Source organism: Otolemur garnettii, unplaced genomic scaffold (assembly GCF_000181295.1).
Source record: "Otolemur garnettii isolate 467f Iridium unplaced genomic scaffold, OtoGar3 scaffold00119, whole genome shotgun sequence".
NCBI classification, from domain to species: domain Eukaryota; kingdom Metazoa; phylum Chordata; class Mammalia; order Primates; family Galagidae; genus Otolemur; species Otolemur garnettii.
This window is the reverse complement of record NW_003852514.1, coordinates 2,973,581-2,990,628: the sequence shown is the minus strand read 5'-3', so window position 1 is coordinate 2,990,628 and position 17,048 is coordinate 2,973,581. Positions and strand designations below refer to the sequence as shown.

The 17,048-nt window shown below is 42.3% G+C and overlaps 1 long non-coding RNA gene across 1 annotated transcript in view; it reads right to left on the bottom strand.

The window, feature by feature from the left end:
• Positions 1–823: 823 nt before the first annotated feature.
• The window catches only part of LOC111727707, a 66,140-nt gene continuing 49,915 nt past the window's right edge, over positions 824–17,048 (bottom strand). Inside the window, exons 2-3 of the long non-coding RNA XR_002775190.1 lie at positions 4,760–4,826; positions 824–982 (exon numbers count right to left, since the gene is read on the bottom strand). This is a non-coding gene — a long non-coding RNA (uncharacterized LOC111727707). The remainder of the gene's footprint in view (positions 983–4,759; positions 4,827–17,048) is intronic.

Genomic DNA, 17,048 nt, shown 5'->3' with positions numbered 1-17,048 from the left:
AACCTGGTGCCCACTGAGCCCTCCACAGTCCATGCAGAAATCCTTCCTGAGATGTTGTGGTGGAGACTGACTCAATGTTCCCTTAAATCACTCTGGTAATGGGAAATTTTCTGACTCACACGGTCCATTCCAATATTGGCTAGCTCTGAATTTTACTTTAAAATGAATCTTCTTTCTATTACTCTCAGTAGTTGTCTAACTTCCCGTAGCCTCTCTCCCTGGCCACTGCCATTTGGACTACCAATGCCACTCGATAGGGAATGCGTAGTCCCTCTGACCTATTGAAGATTTAAAGTCATGGTTGGCAGAAATTTACATTTGGCCATTTTCCATCTTCTCTCTCATGTGGTCCCTTCTTCACACCTCATCTAATGGTTTAACTGTTCTACCATCCTGCTTCTCCTCCTTTTTACTCTGTAACTATCCCTGAGGTTTCTAGACTAGAATTACAGATATGACCACTGTTGACGCCATTGGAACCGTGATTTGTCTCGGTACCTAATATATTCTAAGTTGAAGAGAATAAAATTAAATATTTTTTCTCTCAGTAGCTATCATGAAACTTCTAAGAAACAGTATCCTAGACACTATTCAAGAACTTCAAATGGTTGCTACCAAATAATTAGAGGTGCCTGATTTTGTCTGTGAAAACTAAAATGACAAATCCCTTAAGAGAAAATAGAATCATTTGCTCAGAACCAACTTTTAAATTCTTGTAGAAAGAACAGTCAAAATAAACAGCATCCAGTGTGATTTGGAGGTTTCTTACATGATGCCATTCTTTGCAAAGAAACATGGAAATTCACTTAGTGCCTGTGGCGGGTTATTTATTTTGTCATTTGCTATCATCCCAGTTGCTCTGTAGTCATTCAGAGGAAGAGCTGAGGAGATCACAGTCATTCGCTCTGTGGTTCCCAGCTTCCTGGCTTTTTTCTCTGAGGCCAACAGAGTCATAGCGCGTCAAGGAAAACTGGGATGTTTTCTAAGAGATACAAAAAGAGTAGTTGAGGAAACATACACATTTTCTCAGAGACAGACAATTCCTAAGAGAATAGAACCAAGTGGGGTGAGTAAGCGACACAGCAGCCTGAGACTTGGCCATTGACTCCTATCTGTATTTGTGACAGGTCTGTGTCTGGGAAAGGCCCAGAGCAACTCTAAGATGGTGCCTCTGAGAAATGTTCCAGAACAGATATTTGCAACACTGGGGGCATCCAGGCACTTTAAACACTGTGCAATGTGACTGTGTATCAAGAATGAGTTCATAACTAAAAATATCTTGAGTAATTGCCCACTGGATAGAATTGTTAGGGAGCTGGGAACTAGCACTCTTTGCATGGTAGGACCCGGCACTTGAGGCTGCTGAGCTCAGAAGGCTGCTCCTAGCCTGAATGGTGCTTTTAAACATGTTCAATGCAAAAAGGCAAGAATGTACAAGGAATTCATTTAATAATCTTGCAGTCATGGAGTGATTACTAAAGAGATGTTGATTGACATCTTCGAACTAAGATTCCCATGAGAAAAATTGAGTTCAGTATACTATCTGCCAGAAATCAATCAGTATTTATTGATCATCCATAATTTTTTCAGTCAGCACTGAGTTGGGCATTTGAAGGATTATCCAAATAAAAAAAGGCATGATCTCTAAACTTAAGCAGCCTTAAATCTAGCTAGGGAGCCAAGACTAATACTTTTGAATTCATGATTAGATTGATAGGACCATCTTTCAGAATGCTCCGAAATGGGAATCCATTCCAGGTGGAGGAAGGGCACTATGAAGAGAGGCTTGGAGAATAAGGGTGACCTAGATGAGTATAAATGGGACACGGGCTGAATTTTTATTCGAGTACTTTTAATTCTAAAAGGAAAATTAAACAAGAGCATGGAGAGCTCAGCAGAAGTCTATCAGCATCTCAGTCTGCCTGTGGAGCGTTCTGTGGCATGACATTGAAGAGTTTGTGTGCCTTTGGTGAGGGGATTTAGCCTAGTCATGGGCAGGAAGTAACATCTAATGGGTTCCCTTAAGCTGAAGAGTACGTTTTGTAGCAGACGTTTGGAGAAGCCTAGGCCTAGGATGTAGTGAGAAGGTGCGGTGCACGTAGGAGCAGAGAGAGGCTGATGTCCAGGAAGCCTCGGGAAATCGGTGTGAGTAGCCTCCTGCGTACTGTGATGGTGCCAGGGAGAGGGCGAGAGAGAAGAAATGAGGGGCATGAGGCCTTGTGAGGAGAGCAGAATGGCAGGATATGACCACTCACTGGTCCCAAGGGATCAGGGAGCAGAGAAGGTCAAGGCTAATTTAAAGCTTTTGAGACAGAGGACAAGAATCTCTTTTAACAGGTCAGAGGGCAGGGAAGATGATGAATATGGCATCATGAGTTTAAGGAAATCCAATTTGAAAGACCTAGTAAGTTGGTGGGGCACAGTGGCTCATGCTTGTAATCCTAGCACTCTGGTAGGCTGAGGCAGATGGATTGCCTGAGCTCAGGAGATGGAGACCAGCCTGAGCAAGAGTGAGACCCTGTCTCTGCTAAAACTAGAAAAATTAGCTGGGCCTGGTGGCTGGCACCTATAGTCCCAGCTACTCAGGAGGCTGAGTCAGGAGGATCCCTTCAGCCAGAAGTCTGAGTTTGCTGTGAGCTAGGCTGAGGCCCCGGGACTCTAGCTTGGAGCAACAGAGTGATACTTTGTCTCGGAAAAAAAAAAAAAAAAAAAGAAGAAGAAGAAGAAGATCCAGTAAGTCACTGGAGATGTGAAATTGTATTTGGGGTATCAGTTCAAACAAAGCGGGTCAGGTTCGTCTTCCCTGCTAACAAGTATAGACAAGGAAAACAGAATTCTTCCCTAGCAATTGAGGGCACTTTCTTTTCTATACTGCTCTCTCTACATCTGTTTTCTAAAAAACACACACACTTTTTTTTCTGGAGTTAAGCTTTTAAAAATGTATTAGATTGCAAATAAGTAGAGAAAATAGGAAAGAATATTCCAGGCACAGTGACTGACATTAACAAAGAACTAAAAGCCATGAAATAACAGAAATAAATATAGGATCAGAGTGGGGCAAGACTAGAAATCCGACTCAGTCATATTCCCAGGGCTTGGAATGGCTTCCCGAGCACCCCAGGCCAGGAAGATGCTCACCGCTCTGAGCTCTAAGGCTCAAAAGGTACTTACAACTGATTTCCTATTTGTGTAAACCTTAATTTCCATTTTTTGATTATAAGGTTTCAGTCGATAAGAGTATGCAAACTCACTGTTGTACTCCACAGAAACTCATGCTTAATAAAATATTTCTTGATTTAAAAAAAATGGTCTTGTTTTCCAATTTTTATGATGGAAGATGGCATTCAAAAATGCAAGTGGCAAACAACCCTGTTTCTTTTACGTAGCCATTAAGGCGAAGCCGGGCTTGGGGGGTGTAGTGGATGTTGGTCATGTGGCATCCATCGTATTCTCCATCTTCCATCTGAGAGATCACCTGTTTTATGAACCCACACCCACTCCAGAAGCTGCACAGGGCAGCATGGCCATTCGTCACTCCAGCTTGCAGTTGAGATATGGGTGTGGGAATTGGACACACACGCAGTATTCTGGATCTGGAGCTATCGAGGCTCCAGAAGTGCAGAGCACCACAGTGCAGAAGTTGTTCTAAGGGTAGCAACCTCCTGCAAATTACGGGAACAGAAGTGGCATCTGGGGTCAGCTGTCAGGACTGGGGCCAGTGTAAGATGAAACTTCCCAGGATCAGAGGGAGCCACAGCAGGGGACCCTATGCCAGCTCCGCAGCCAGACTCTGGCCCTGGTCACAGTGCCTCACTGTCCTTTCCTGGTGTTCAGTTTTCAATTCTGTTCTGTCTTTCCAGAGTTTCCAACCCATTGAAGGATTGTAGCAGTCACCTCCAACTTCATTCCCGCTCAGATATTCCTTTTTGTTTGCAATTTTTTTTTTTTTGAGGCAGAGGAACAAATTTTACCCTTTCAGTAAAATTTTCTCGTGAATTATCCACAGCTGATTTTTGCATGAGACTAAGAAAGTAGGATGCCCCATTTATACGAATTTTCTGTAGCATTTGAGACAGGCAGGATCTAGTCTCATCTCCATTTGGGATCCGTGGGACTTCACTCTCTCCAGTAAGAGAAACATAGCTGAATTTTTGATCTTGAGACATGTTACACTGGCCAAGCCTTTGATCTTCAGTGGTTTTCCTTTAAGGAGATATAAATCAACCCTGCTACTTCTGCCCTTGAGAATGAAGCAAGCTGCCATAGCTCAGTGTGTCCACAGCAAGCTTCGTGCCAAGGTGGTCATGACACCCCAGGTTGGCTCAGGCCAGGCCCAGCTGGAAGCCCCTCACCGGGACAGAACCACAATGGAACAGCCACTCTAAGACATGTAAATGAGGAGAGTTGTACAAGAGGGGAGGAAGACTTCCCTCTGCCCTCAAAGAACCGTCTGTTTATTCACTTGTTTGTTCATTCTTTTCATAAATATTTATTGGACACTTGCCTAGTAGGTAAAGAGACACATTCCTGGACTTAATGAGTGTGTGGCCTGGCTGGGGGTGATTCCAAGGAAGTGAAGTAAGTGCTGTACAGTAGGGATACTGATGGACCACAGCTATGAACAGAGGAAGTTGAACCAGGAGGATCTAAGAAACTTTCACCAGAAAGTTCTTCCAATGCTTCAAAAATAAGGGGCTACTGCTTTGTCCTGCAGGATGAACAGGAACTGGTGGAAGATTCCAGGCAGAGGGAAGGGTACCTGCACAGATCCAGGGCTGTGAGACAAACACCTGTGCCAGCGAGGTCCCATGGTCTGAAGGGTGTGTCTGGGATGGGGAAAAAGGAGACAAGAATTTGGCTTTTATTCTGTGGCTCATGGGACCCATTGAAGGATTGTAGCAGTCACCTCCAACTTCATTCCAGCTCAGATATTCCTTTTTGTTTGCAATTTTTTTTTTTTTGAGGCAGAGTCTCACTCTGTCACCCTCTGTAGAGTGCTATGGCATCATAGCTCACAGCAACTTCTAACTCTTGGGCTCAAGAGATCTTCTTCAGCCTCCCAAGTAGCTGGGACTATAGGCACCCACCACAATGCTCAGGTATTTTTAGAGACTGGGTCTAACTCTTGCTCAGGCTGGTCTCCAGCTCCTGAGCTCAAGCAATTCACCTTCCTCATCCTCCCGGGGTGCTGTGATTACAGGCTGTGAGCCCGGCCTTTTGTTTGCAATAAAAGTGAAAGCGTTAAATTCTATAATGTGTGCAATATGCTGAACTCGACCTGGCAATCAGAAGAAACGCACATTTAATAGCTCTGGAGTTATTTATTATAAGGGCACATGGGTCTCAGAGCTGTTCTAGGTTTGGGACATTCACCTTTTTCCATCCTTCCTCCTGGTGCCGGCTCTGGCTCTAAGCTGTGCTTCAGCCTGTTCATTCACCCTTCGGAGCTCCCTGGGGCTCAGCTTCAGGGGAGTTGAATGGAACCACGTACCAGCTCCCCAGGCTGTCGCTGATATGTTCCATAAGCCCTGTGTTCACTGATCTTACTGTCAGGAGCTGGGATCTGGGGATCTTTCTCTGCACGTTTCGGGAGGATGGGGAAGGAGCTGTGTGGTGGGGGTGGCTGAGTGGGCAAAGAGAGATGAGAAAATTCGGCAGAGGCAGGGAAGCTACGTAGTCATTTGCTAAAGATAGGGGTATTGTGCAAGTGAGCAAAGCTTATTTTTAAAGGGAATCACTTTATGACAATATAGGAAAAAAATCTCTCAAGTTTATTTGGAAAATGTGAAATGGCTAAATTTACTTGTGAAGCTAGTACACCCTTCAGTACTTTTGCCGAGACTGGGCGGTAATAAGAGGAAGCAGGGAAAGGAAGAGGGAGAGAAAGAAAGAAAAAGCCAGGAAAGGAAAGGGGGAGAGGGAGTGGCTCAGCGAGTGGGAGGCCAGGTATGAGCTCGCTGGATGATCAGAGTTTAAAACTACCCCGAATGATGCTCTATAACTCACTGTCTCCTACATCTCCTTCAACCTTCTTTAAAAAGCGGCTTCAATGACACTGTCAGTCATCCCTAAGCATGACCAGACTTCAAAGAGCACAGAGGTTCAGAAAATTTATTTCTGGCTAAGAGAAGGCAGACAACAAAGCCTTCAAAGGAAAAATAAAATTATTTTGCATAAACAGATGTATATTTGCACATGTACATGCACCCATTCAATCTCTCTAGCAAAAAAATATTTAAAGGATACTCCAGACTTCAAAATATCATGTTGAAACTCAGAAAGGTGAGAAGGGCCATGAGCTCCTGGAGACTCCTAGTGGGTCCACAGGGCATGGGCCAGAGAAAGGCCGGGAGTAGCTACTGTATCACCTCAAGTTCAGTCACTCAGAGGAAGATCCTGTGGGGACAGGTCCTCTTGAGGGAATTTTAGCAGCAAAATCACATGACTCAATCTCTATTTTAGGATGATCCTTCTGATGAGGGAACTGAGCATGCTTAAATAGAGTGGATCATGGAGGCCTGGAGACCATTTGCAGGGCAGCTGTGAGAGTCTGCAATAGACAACCCAGCTGTAACCAAGGTGGCCACAGCAGGGCAGATTTGGAGGTAGTGACCATACAGAGGTCAGGTGGGGAGAACAAGAGGTAAGGAGAGGGTGGTGGCTGAGAAATCAGGAATTCCCTGGGGTGCTTCCAGGACAACTAGGCAATCTAGGCCAACCATCATGAATGGGAAAGGGAATGTCAAATTTCTTCAAGGATAAGGGCTTGTTAAAGTACCTGGGTCTCTTAAGTACCATTCATTTGGAAACTAAACACTTACATAGGTAACAGTTCTTATGTATTGAATTAAGTCTATACTTAGAGGCTCTTAAGAGAGAACCTATTGATATTAAGATCCAAGACCCAAAGACAGAATTCTATGAAATGCTTTAGGGCTATCAAGGACAGAAGAGCTTTATCAAGGACAGCTATCAAGGACAGAGGCCTTGATAGCCCTCTTCTCCTAAAGAGGACAAGTCAAGAGAGCAAACAACAGAATCCAAGGAGAGAAAAAGAGGTCCTCGGTGTAAAATAGGAAGCCATTTCAGAAGTGGAGGTACAAACAGGACCAGGTGCTAGAGAGAAGTCAAGTAAGATGAGGCTGCTCCTACTCAGGTGGGCAGAGTTCTTTAGTAAACACAAATTACTCTGATGAAGGTTGAAATGAACAGGGTGGGGAGGACTGGAATTGGAGGGGTACAAAGGAGCTAGCAAGAGAAATCTGTTCTTTCAAGGCCAAGAGAGAGTATCTGCAGGACACAAAGTGAAATCTGCACACTTGGGAGAGACCAGCCATGTTTGTCAGGGATGATAGAGGGCTGGACAGATCCAAGGCATAAGAGAGGGGGTGATATTAACCTGCTTGATAGGTTACCGTAGTAGAAGAGCTGGGAAGCCCAGAGCACAGGTATAGGAAGAGTTGTGGTTTGGCGGTGGAGGACTTCCTTCCCAGCCTCATGGGTTGGCAGCAAGGAAAATAGAGGGTGGGAGTACAGCTCTGCTTATCATTTGTGGGGTTCTCAAAGACAGGTTGGATGTGTGAGGATAGTGTTGGACCCTTGGGAAGGCTGATGTTGGGATAGAAGGAGGAAGCTAATTATAGAAGAGAATGGCCATGAAGAACTGCAGACCCGCCTGAGGCTGAGAACCCCAGACCTGCGTGGATTGTAAATTCCTAAGACACCACTTAGCTCCTTCCCTCTGAGAGCAGGGAAGGGAGGAATTTGAACAATTCCAGGTTGGGTAAAAATCCTGCTATGTTCAGGTACTCTGAAGTTGGAGCACCTGGACCTGTCATTTCAACAAACATAGTGAGTTATCATTGTTTGTTTGTACAGGGTTTAAATACACAGAGACAACATTAGGTAGAAGTGTGGACACTGGAAGTCAATACCCACGTAGCGTTCAGAATGCCTTTACTCTGGGTAAGTCCTCATAGCCAATTTATACGAGAGGAAGAGAGAGAGAGAGAGAAAGAAATGGGTTCTCAAAGCAAACCACTAAATAACTTTAGCAGAAGGGTCTTGCTTTTCAATTTCATTGCACTTGTTAAAGTAAACAGCACACTTTAAAGATGGGTTTACAGAGATAGTTAAGGAGGTGGCCACTGGTGTCTCAATTATCCCAAGGGACCGAGGTCTGGAAAATGGATGACTCACACTGGTGTGGTAAGTCAGCAAGCTGGGGAGTCTGCCTGTAAAGTCTCAGGGCTGCGATATGTGTGTGTGTTTTCATGCATGTGCAAGAGCCCACAAATAAGCTTCGCAGAGACGTATCCCTTTCAGGGGCTTAAGAGAATCTGCAGAAATCAATTAAACCCTGTATGTTTTTCACCAGAGATGAAAATCTGGCAAGTAAAACCTTCTAGGCTTCTTTAAGGAAAAAATGATATCCAGAGCTGGGATTCCATTTGCTGATTTTCATTCACATCAGACTTTCCTTCTGAGGCAAACGCCCTCTATTCTGAGTAGAGAGGGTTACGAGCCAAGAAGGGAAAAAAAGTCTTTGGTTGCCAGCATGGCAAGCCTGAAGAAAATGCTAGAATGAAGAAGTTCCTGGGCATGGGTGTCCCCAAGATTGTAACACTAATTCTATGGCCTGTAGTGCTATTTTTGTCTTTTAAGGACAATTAAATATAGAATTCTAACAGGACTAGGTTTCTTAAAGTTGTATTAAAATTTTTCGGATATCCTGCCTGTTCGTGAGTTCCCTACATTTTCATTTGACTCTCTTGTTTTTAATCTGCCTAAAAATCTGACAGCAAAATTCCACTTTATGGCATTTGAGTTTGAAAGATGCGAGAACTCTTTGTATCTTCTCAGACTTGTAGTCATAAAATTACCAGTGCGAAGGGAACTTGGAGGTCTCCAACACTAGTGTTTCGCCATCATGGTGGCAAGACTAATGGTTGAGTCATGAGTAAAAGCAAACCAAGTATCCACAAAAGAAAAGATAAACATAGTTATATATAAATAAAATTTTAAATGGTGCAAAAGAAACCACAAACTAAATTAAAACACAAACTATTAGCTCAGAGAAATATTTTCAACACATATGATGGATAAAGAATTTATTGCAGTTATATACAAAGAACTCTTAGAAACAACCCAAAAGGAAAACAGGCAATGGCTCTGAATAGGCCCCTTACAGAGAAGCAGATCCAAAGACCAGTAAACACATGCAAAGATGCTCAACTTCATTGCAGATCTGAAAAATGGAAATTAAAGTAAGAATAAAATATAGAACCCACCCCGCTGGCAATCATGAAAAAAAGAGCCGGAACCAATACTACAGGCTGGAATGTGGAGAAAGGGGTCAACTCAAACATTTTTGGTGACTGGAAGAACAATCTGGAAGTGTCTATTAAGGATGAAAAGCACAATCATTCTTTAACCCACATTCTCTGCCTTGGGAATCTACTTCACAGAACCTTGATATTTCAGATGCTAGTACAAAGACGTTAACTGCAGCAACATGAGTAGTGCCGAAAACTATGTAGTGAGTTCTTAAAAATAGGAGAATAAATAAAAAACTTGGAGGATATTAACAGGCATTTTCAAGGCATTGAAGAGAATAAATGGGATCCATAGCAGCTGATCTGGCGGCTTTCCGTACATTAAGTGGGAAACAGCAAGATGTTGGGGAGTGCACATAATACAATTCCATTTTGGAAAATAATGACAAAACTATTATCCCCATATATATAATATTTGCACGTTTGTGTCTGATTATATTAAAATGGAGAATGTTTATAAAAAGCATATGAGGTTGGACAATTAAGTTCATAAACTCATCCTGGAAAAAGTGCTAGGTACCCCATTGCTGACTCTCACCATGGTCACCTTCCAAATACTCCCCCTGGGAAGCTGTGCACTGACTCCAGCATTTAGTCCACCCCTCAAAGCAATTTTGAAACTTTTTTACTGGAATGGGCATCAAAGTTGTCGTCGTAAGAGGTTTGACAATTAAGTTCGTGGACTTATCCTGGAAAAAGTACTTTGAAGGGCAGACCAGGTGCTCACATTGGTGCATAGCTTCCCAAGGGAAGTACTTTGAAGATGACCTTAGTGATATTCAGCAATGAGGTATGTAGCATTTTTTTCTAGAATGAGTTTGCAAACTTAATTGTCTAACCTTATATATCAGGTTGGTAGTACTGATTATACTCAGTGATTACATGTGGAAGAAATAAAGGAGAAATAAGTGGGGGAAAAAAGCTCCAGAAATACCAATATCAGTGGTAGTAAAACCACTTCCCTAGTATAATTTGGTTAATGTTAAATTATTTATATGTGTACCAGTGTGTGCAAGAGTAGCCACTGAATGTCGATGGTTGATGAGATTTCAGGCAATTTTGACTTCTTTATATTATTTCATATTTTGTATATTTTATTTTATTATTACAATTAAAAGAAGAAGAATGCATATTCCCAGGCCCTACACCAGCCCAATGAAGCAGAAGCTGTGAAGATGAGACCTGATTATTCGAGCTATCTAGTGGGTTCTGTGACTCTTAAAGTGATCCAACACAGATTGTCAATGGCATCCCTGAGAGGTGGTCTTCCCTCCAGCCTTCTGCTCTCAAGAGTGAGAAGCTCACTACCTGTCAGCATAGCCCTTCTCCTTCTGTGTCAGGTCAGACTGTTAGCTCATTTTGACAAAGAGCTGAAATCTGTTTCTCAGGGACCTCTGAAGTGACAGGATAGCATTCAGGTGTTTGAGGGAAGGTGTCGTGGTCAACCCATGTGGTCTCCCTTTTATGAAAACCTCAAGAACATGAAGGACTGAGTATCTGATAGAAAATCAGATAGAGAAGTCACTAAAGTGGGTTACTGTATTATTTGTTAACTAAATTGTAATATATTGGAGACTGTGAAAGAGGCTCCAGTTGTATGGGACACTGGGTCACCAGCTGAACTGAGCTGTCGATGCCCCATGACAACCTGAGTGTGTTCTGTGCGTGCTTGCATGTTCTCTGCATGTGTGTGTTTGTAAAACACCATCATACTGAAGAGCACGACAATCAAAGAAAGAGAAAATTGCCCCAAATGGCAATCTTTGAACATTAATACACTCAGTTTTTTTAGTTTTTTTTTTTGAGACAGTCTCACTTTGTTGCTCTTGGTAGAATGCTGTGGCATCATAGCAACCTCAAACTCTTGGGCTGAAGCAATTTTCTTTCCTTAGCCTCCCAAGTAGCTGGGACTACAAGGCCTGCCACAACACTCGGCTATTTTTTTCAGAGATGAGGTCTCGCTCTGGTTCAGGCTGGTCTCAAACCTGTGAACTCAAGCAATCCACCCTCCTTGGCCTCCCAGAGGTGTGAGCCACCGCGCCTGGCTGAAATTCTTCTTACTGGCTCCTATAGTGGTTATTAGTTTCAAGAGGTCATCAATTTAAAAGATATGTCCAATATTACTGTTTTCTGTTTATGTGCACAACTTCCTATTTAAAGTTCAAAGAATATTTTTTTCCATCTCCTTTCTAATAACATATGAGAATTAGCCCTGGCCTTCGGCTTCTGTAACACAGGCTCCATCGCCAGTGATAACAAGTTCAGGGTAGAGAACCCCAGGGAGTAAACCACATGTTTATGGGCCTGTAAGCTCCATGAGTGTACTGGCAGCTGGTGAGAACCTTCGTGAGACTGAGGGGTGCAAAGTAAGGATTTTGAAAAATCTCCACCAAAGTGTGGACCCTTGCTGTAGAGTAGAGAGCTGAGATACAACCCACGCACCCCTACCCTCAAATATTTAATCCATTGTTTATCAATGAAGGTACAGATTGCTTTGAATTCTGTCTCATTTGTTTTTGCTGCCATAAACAGAGCCAAGTGATGGGTAGAAGTAAGATTAAAAAGAAGTTTAGACCCCATGGGAGACATTGACATCACGGCTTGATTGGTTCCATTCTAAAACCATGGTCAGATTCTGAAAACAGCCAGTCAGCAGCAACAACCAAGCAAGGCTTTTGTTCTGAGCAGAGTTCTACCATTTCTTGCATCCTCTGACTGTCCATTTTACAGTAAAAATTAAGGGCCTTCTTGGTTTGGCTAAGAATACTGAATTCCTCTTCACAGAGTCACTTTTCCATAGAGAGACAATGATCTTCAACACATCTTCACTCCTACATTGGCAAGAAATAAAGCAAAGAACTTGAAAGCTCAGAGCTTGGAGAAGAATGTGGTTGGGAGCCTTGGCCCCGCCGCTCACAGCGAGGAGTGTGGCGTCAGGGCTGCTCTTACACACGTTACATCTTGAGAGTGACGACTGATGTCAAACACAGACTGTGCAACGTGGGTTTCCAGTCTGCCAGGCTCTCTTCATCATGTGTCTGCCGTCTCTTTAGTTTAGGTTTATTGTGACCACCCATTTTGCAAACCACGGACAAGTCCTCAAAGTCAGTAATTGGACAGTCACTTCCATTATGCTACTCCCTCCCCTCCCAGCTTCACCCTCTGGCCTCATCTTCTCCCGACACCCAGCCCTGGATCTTCTGTGCACTTTCTCTACCGTAACTTTCCCAACTGGGATATTCTGGGAGAATTTGAGGACAAGTGTCACCAGCACTCTTGTCCCCTGCCAAAAGCCACCATGCTAGACCACATCTTTATTCTTTCTCCCATGATTCTGGAACACTTAGCTACATGGTCAGGGTGTCTGGTTTGTTTCCAGTGTGGACAAAGACACTCTCTTGGCTGAGCCAAATACTGGCCATCACTGACTTTAATTCTTAGAGGCGTTTATCTCTCACTCTCCATGGACCATTGCTTTCAGCAATACCTGGCCAAGTGTCCAGTTACCCAAAGTGAAAAGTCCTGAGATTCTGACAGATAAAAGAGGGCAAAAGAGACTATTCATTGAATTATTCGTTTTCTTCTTTAGTCAAAGTAAGTTTATTGAGCAGTTACTAGCGTTCAGAATTTTAGGTGTTCAAAACACAGAAATACTAAACTTGGTCTTTTTCCTGAAAAAGCTCACCGTTACTCAGTTTGTCATAGATGCTTAAATTTTCTTTTATGCAGCCAAACAGAGAAAAGTTCACCTCTTTAGGTAGTTCTTTTTCCATTTACTTCCATTAAGGGAGGCTCTGTCTTCGAACCCAGTACGTGACAGGACAACGTGAGAGAATTCTACACAGCTCTCTGGTAACCAGCCGGGAATGAAGAAAAGGCCCCGGGAGAGACGCGTCTGCTCTTCAAAGCCAGTCTTAGTCCTTTTGCTCCCTTTCATTCTCCACTTCTCGTATTTCAGGCTTCCTCTGATCCAACTCCTTTAACTCATTCCCAGACCAGTCTCCCCAGTCTTCTCCAGCTGGGACCATGACTTGTTTTACACAAGGCCATTTACTCTACCACTGGTCTGTCTTATACGTCCCACTGCCCTTCTCAGCTGGACTATTTCTATTGTTATTAAATATGCTCCAAATTTTGTTGAGCTCATGGCTTAATTAATTAATTCCCCCTTGGCTAAAGGGTGGGCTACAGTTTGCCACCTCTTCCTTTTCCTTTCACTCTAATCCGGCACTGGCCCAAACACTGGCAAGACAGCTCTTGCTCAGGACATCTGTGACATCTAGGTTCCTAACTTCGTTAAGTTTCAGTATGATTCTTTAATATAAATTCTGATATAATTGTCTTAATTTGTTTTTTTTAATGTTTTCTTAAAGCAATTTATGTGTCTAGCTTAAAATGTCAAATTGTACTACAAAGCACCACCCATTTCTTCAGAAATTATGAGGCATGGATCCAATGCCTTCTGGTTTCCACTGAGACTGCTGGCAAGTCCGGCATCATTTTGAGCCTTTGTGTATGACCTGCTTTTTTTTTTTTTTTTTCATTCTTCTTTCTCCCACTCTGCTGTTCCTCCCCCATCTTCAGAAGCTTTAAAATTTTCTCTTAATCCCTGGTGCCGGTGTGTTAAACTTTCTCAGGTTCTAGTGTAGCTCTGTTTTCATTCATTTTGCTGGGCATTTTTGGGTTCTTTAAATTTAGAAAAGCATGTTTGGTTTCCATCGTTTTTTGAAATATTATTTCTTCGATAATTCCCCTCTCTATTTTTTCTATATTCTCTCTTTTTGGAATTCCTATTATTCAGATGATGTAGCTAGACCCTCTACATTTTCTTTTTCCTCTCCTAATTTCTGTCTTTTTATTCTGATTCCTCAAAGATTTTCTCAATTTTATCTTCTATACTCCCTTTAAATAGTTTTTAATATCTGTCATCACACTTTTATGTTCCAAGAGCTTGCTCGTTTTCCCTTTCTTTTAAAAAAGAAATTTCATTCTTGTTCCATGAATTCAATATCTTACATGATTTTGATTAGTTTTCTTTTGTAATTTATCAACAAGTTCCATTCATTTCATCCCCTAGTATCTTCTAAGTTCTAATCTCTCTCTATAAGCACTACCAGCACCCTAGTCCACGCCACCATTTCCTATCACCTGGACCCTTATTATCATAACCAGTCCTCTGTCTCAGTCCCCTTGTACTGCTGTAACAAAATATTGTAGGCTGGGTGACTTATAAATAGCAAGAATTTATGTCTCACCATTCTGAAGGCTGGAAGGTCTAAGAACAAGGTGTCAGCAGATTTGGTGTGTAGTGAGGGTCCAGCACAAGGGTTTACAGATGGCCATGGTCTCACTGAGTTTTTACATGATGGAAAGAGCAAGGTAACTCAGGCTCTTCTTTAAAAGGGCACTGTTCACATTCATGAGGACTCCCCTTCTTGATCTAATAACCTCCCTAAAACCCCTGCCTGCAAATACCACCACATCAGGGATTCAGCTTCAACCTATGAATTTGCTTTCCCAGGGATAAGGGTGGGGAAGGCATGAACATTCAGCCTATAGCAATCTCCTGATTAGTGCTTCCCACTGGCCCTTCACCCTGCAGCAGAGCAATGAATTCCCAAGGAACATACCCCATCCTCCTGCTTCAAATCCTCAGATAGTTTTTCTTATAAGTTCTTCAAATGTCTCTTTTCTTACAAAACTGTTGCCTCTTCTTTCTGTGATCTGTAGCATATATATAGAGAGAGAGCGCCAAAAATATGTATACACATTTTAAGAAAGGAAAAAAAACATATTAAATTTGTAATACTCAAGTTACGTTTGACTTCTGTAATTACAAGAGATACAATATGCGATATACAAGATAACAAATGTTATCGTTATATATTGAGTATTATAATTTTAATATAGTTTTTCCCTTTCTAAAAATGTGTATACATTTTTTTTTTAGCACTGTCTGTATTTTTTTCAGTTTCTTAGATTTGCCATTCTCTCTTTTCTGTATAAGAATTTTTCCACGTGCCCTTCCCTTTTTCTGGAAAATCTTTCCACATACATATGTACGCCTCATATACTTTATATACTTTGTCATATACTTAAATTTTACTAGTCTTCTGGATTTTTTACTCATTTGTTCTTTCATGGAAACATTTCTTAATGCTCCACTCCAGATGAGGTTGCTTTATTTTGAACACTCATAGAATCAAATTCTTTCTCTGGGAAACATATTTCATTCTCTATTAATTAATGCACTCAGTTTTCCCCTACTAAATGTTAACCCCTTGAACACAGGGTCATTTCTCTTTGTGCTTGTGATTCTATCCTTGCATTTAATGCATGAATAAATGAATGAATGACTCTTATAAACTGTCTGAGCTGCCTACTCAGTATCTCTTATTACCTTGATTTTTAGTAAAAGAAATTCAATTTTACTTGCCTAGGCAATGTGCCCGGATAAAATATAACTTCCCAGGGCCCATTACACCTTGGCTAATCAGACACAAGCTAAGTCTGATAGGGGTCCTGGGAAGAAAGTCATAGCTTTCTTCAAAAAGCTCACTCATTCTCTTTTTTTGTTTCTTTTTCTTACCCAGAGTGCAGATATGGTGCTGGACATGAAGCAATTATCTTGCAAAAATGGAGCAACAAGAATGAGGATGAAGAGCGTATTCTAAGGATGAAGATGCAGAATAGTGAAGGGCCGGGGCCTGACGATGCCTGCAGCCACGGTCCAGCCGGGGGATGCCCACCCCCTACATGCCAGTGATGTGAGAACAGCACTCGTTTTATCCGATTGCTCTTGTCAAGTTTTTGTGTGCCAGAGCTGCACCTAATCTTCACCTGAAAGGCACTTCCAGACTATTCTGCCATATTAAAATTAGTTTATCAGCCTCCTGGGAGGGCAGCTAACAGTGTTAAAACTGTTAACTAAATAACATTTGTCTGTCTGCCTTCCAAAAATATGGCACCCCTAAAAGGGCTACATTCTCTATTTTAGTCAAGGCAGACTACTGTAATTAACAACTTTAAACTTCAATGCTTAGCTCAATAAAAGGTTTAGTCTTTCCTCAGTTCACAGTCTAATCAACTGTCTGAAGCGTGATCCCCCACCTGGCTACTCAAGGATCTCCCATTGTATGGTTCTAGGATCCTAGGGGCACCTGGAACCCTCCACTGGATCCACTGAACCTGTTTGGCAAATGAGGAGGGAAGCCAGAATGCAGACTGTTCCAGATTAGGCATAGAACTCTTTCCATCACTTCTTCCTACATTGTCCAAACTGTGCTCACACTGTCCCATTTAGTCACAGGTGAGCTGGGGAATGAAGGTTAGGAAGAAAATGAAAGCATTGGGCAAACATATAACATTGACTTTGCCCCATTCTCAAAACACACTCACAAAACATTTGTCTCTATGTCTTTACTTACATTATTTTCTCAGTACAGACTGTCTTTAGCCTTGGTTTTCACTAGCCAAATTGCCTGTTTCCCAGAAACAACTGAAGGACTAGTTTCATCAGGAAGTTTTGTTAATGTACTCACTCCGCCAGCGACAGGGATGTTCCATGAATTCCCTGGATGTTCCCAGCTACAGAGAAATTACAGCTCCACTCTATCCTAAAGATACACTCAATCAGCTTGAGAAAAACAGGTGTACATGAAAGAGTTTCAGTCATAGTAGAAGGCAACGCTTATTCATGAATGCAAAGTGAAT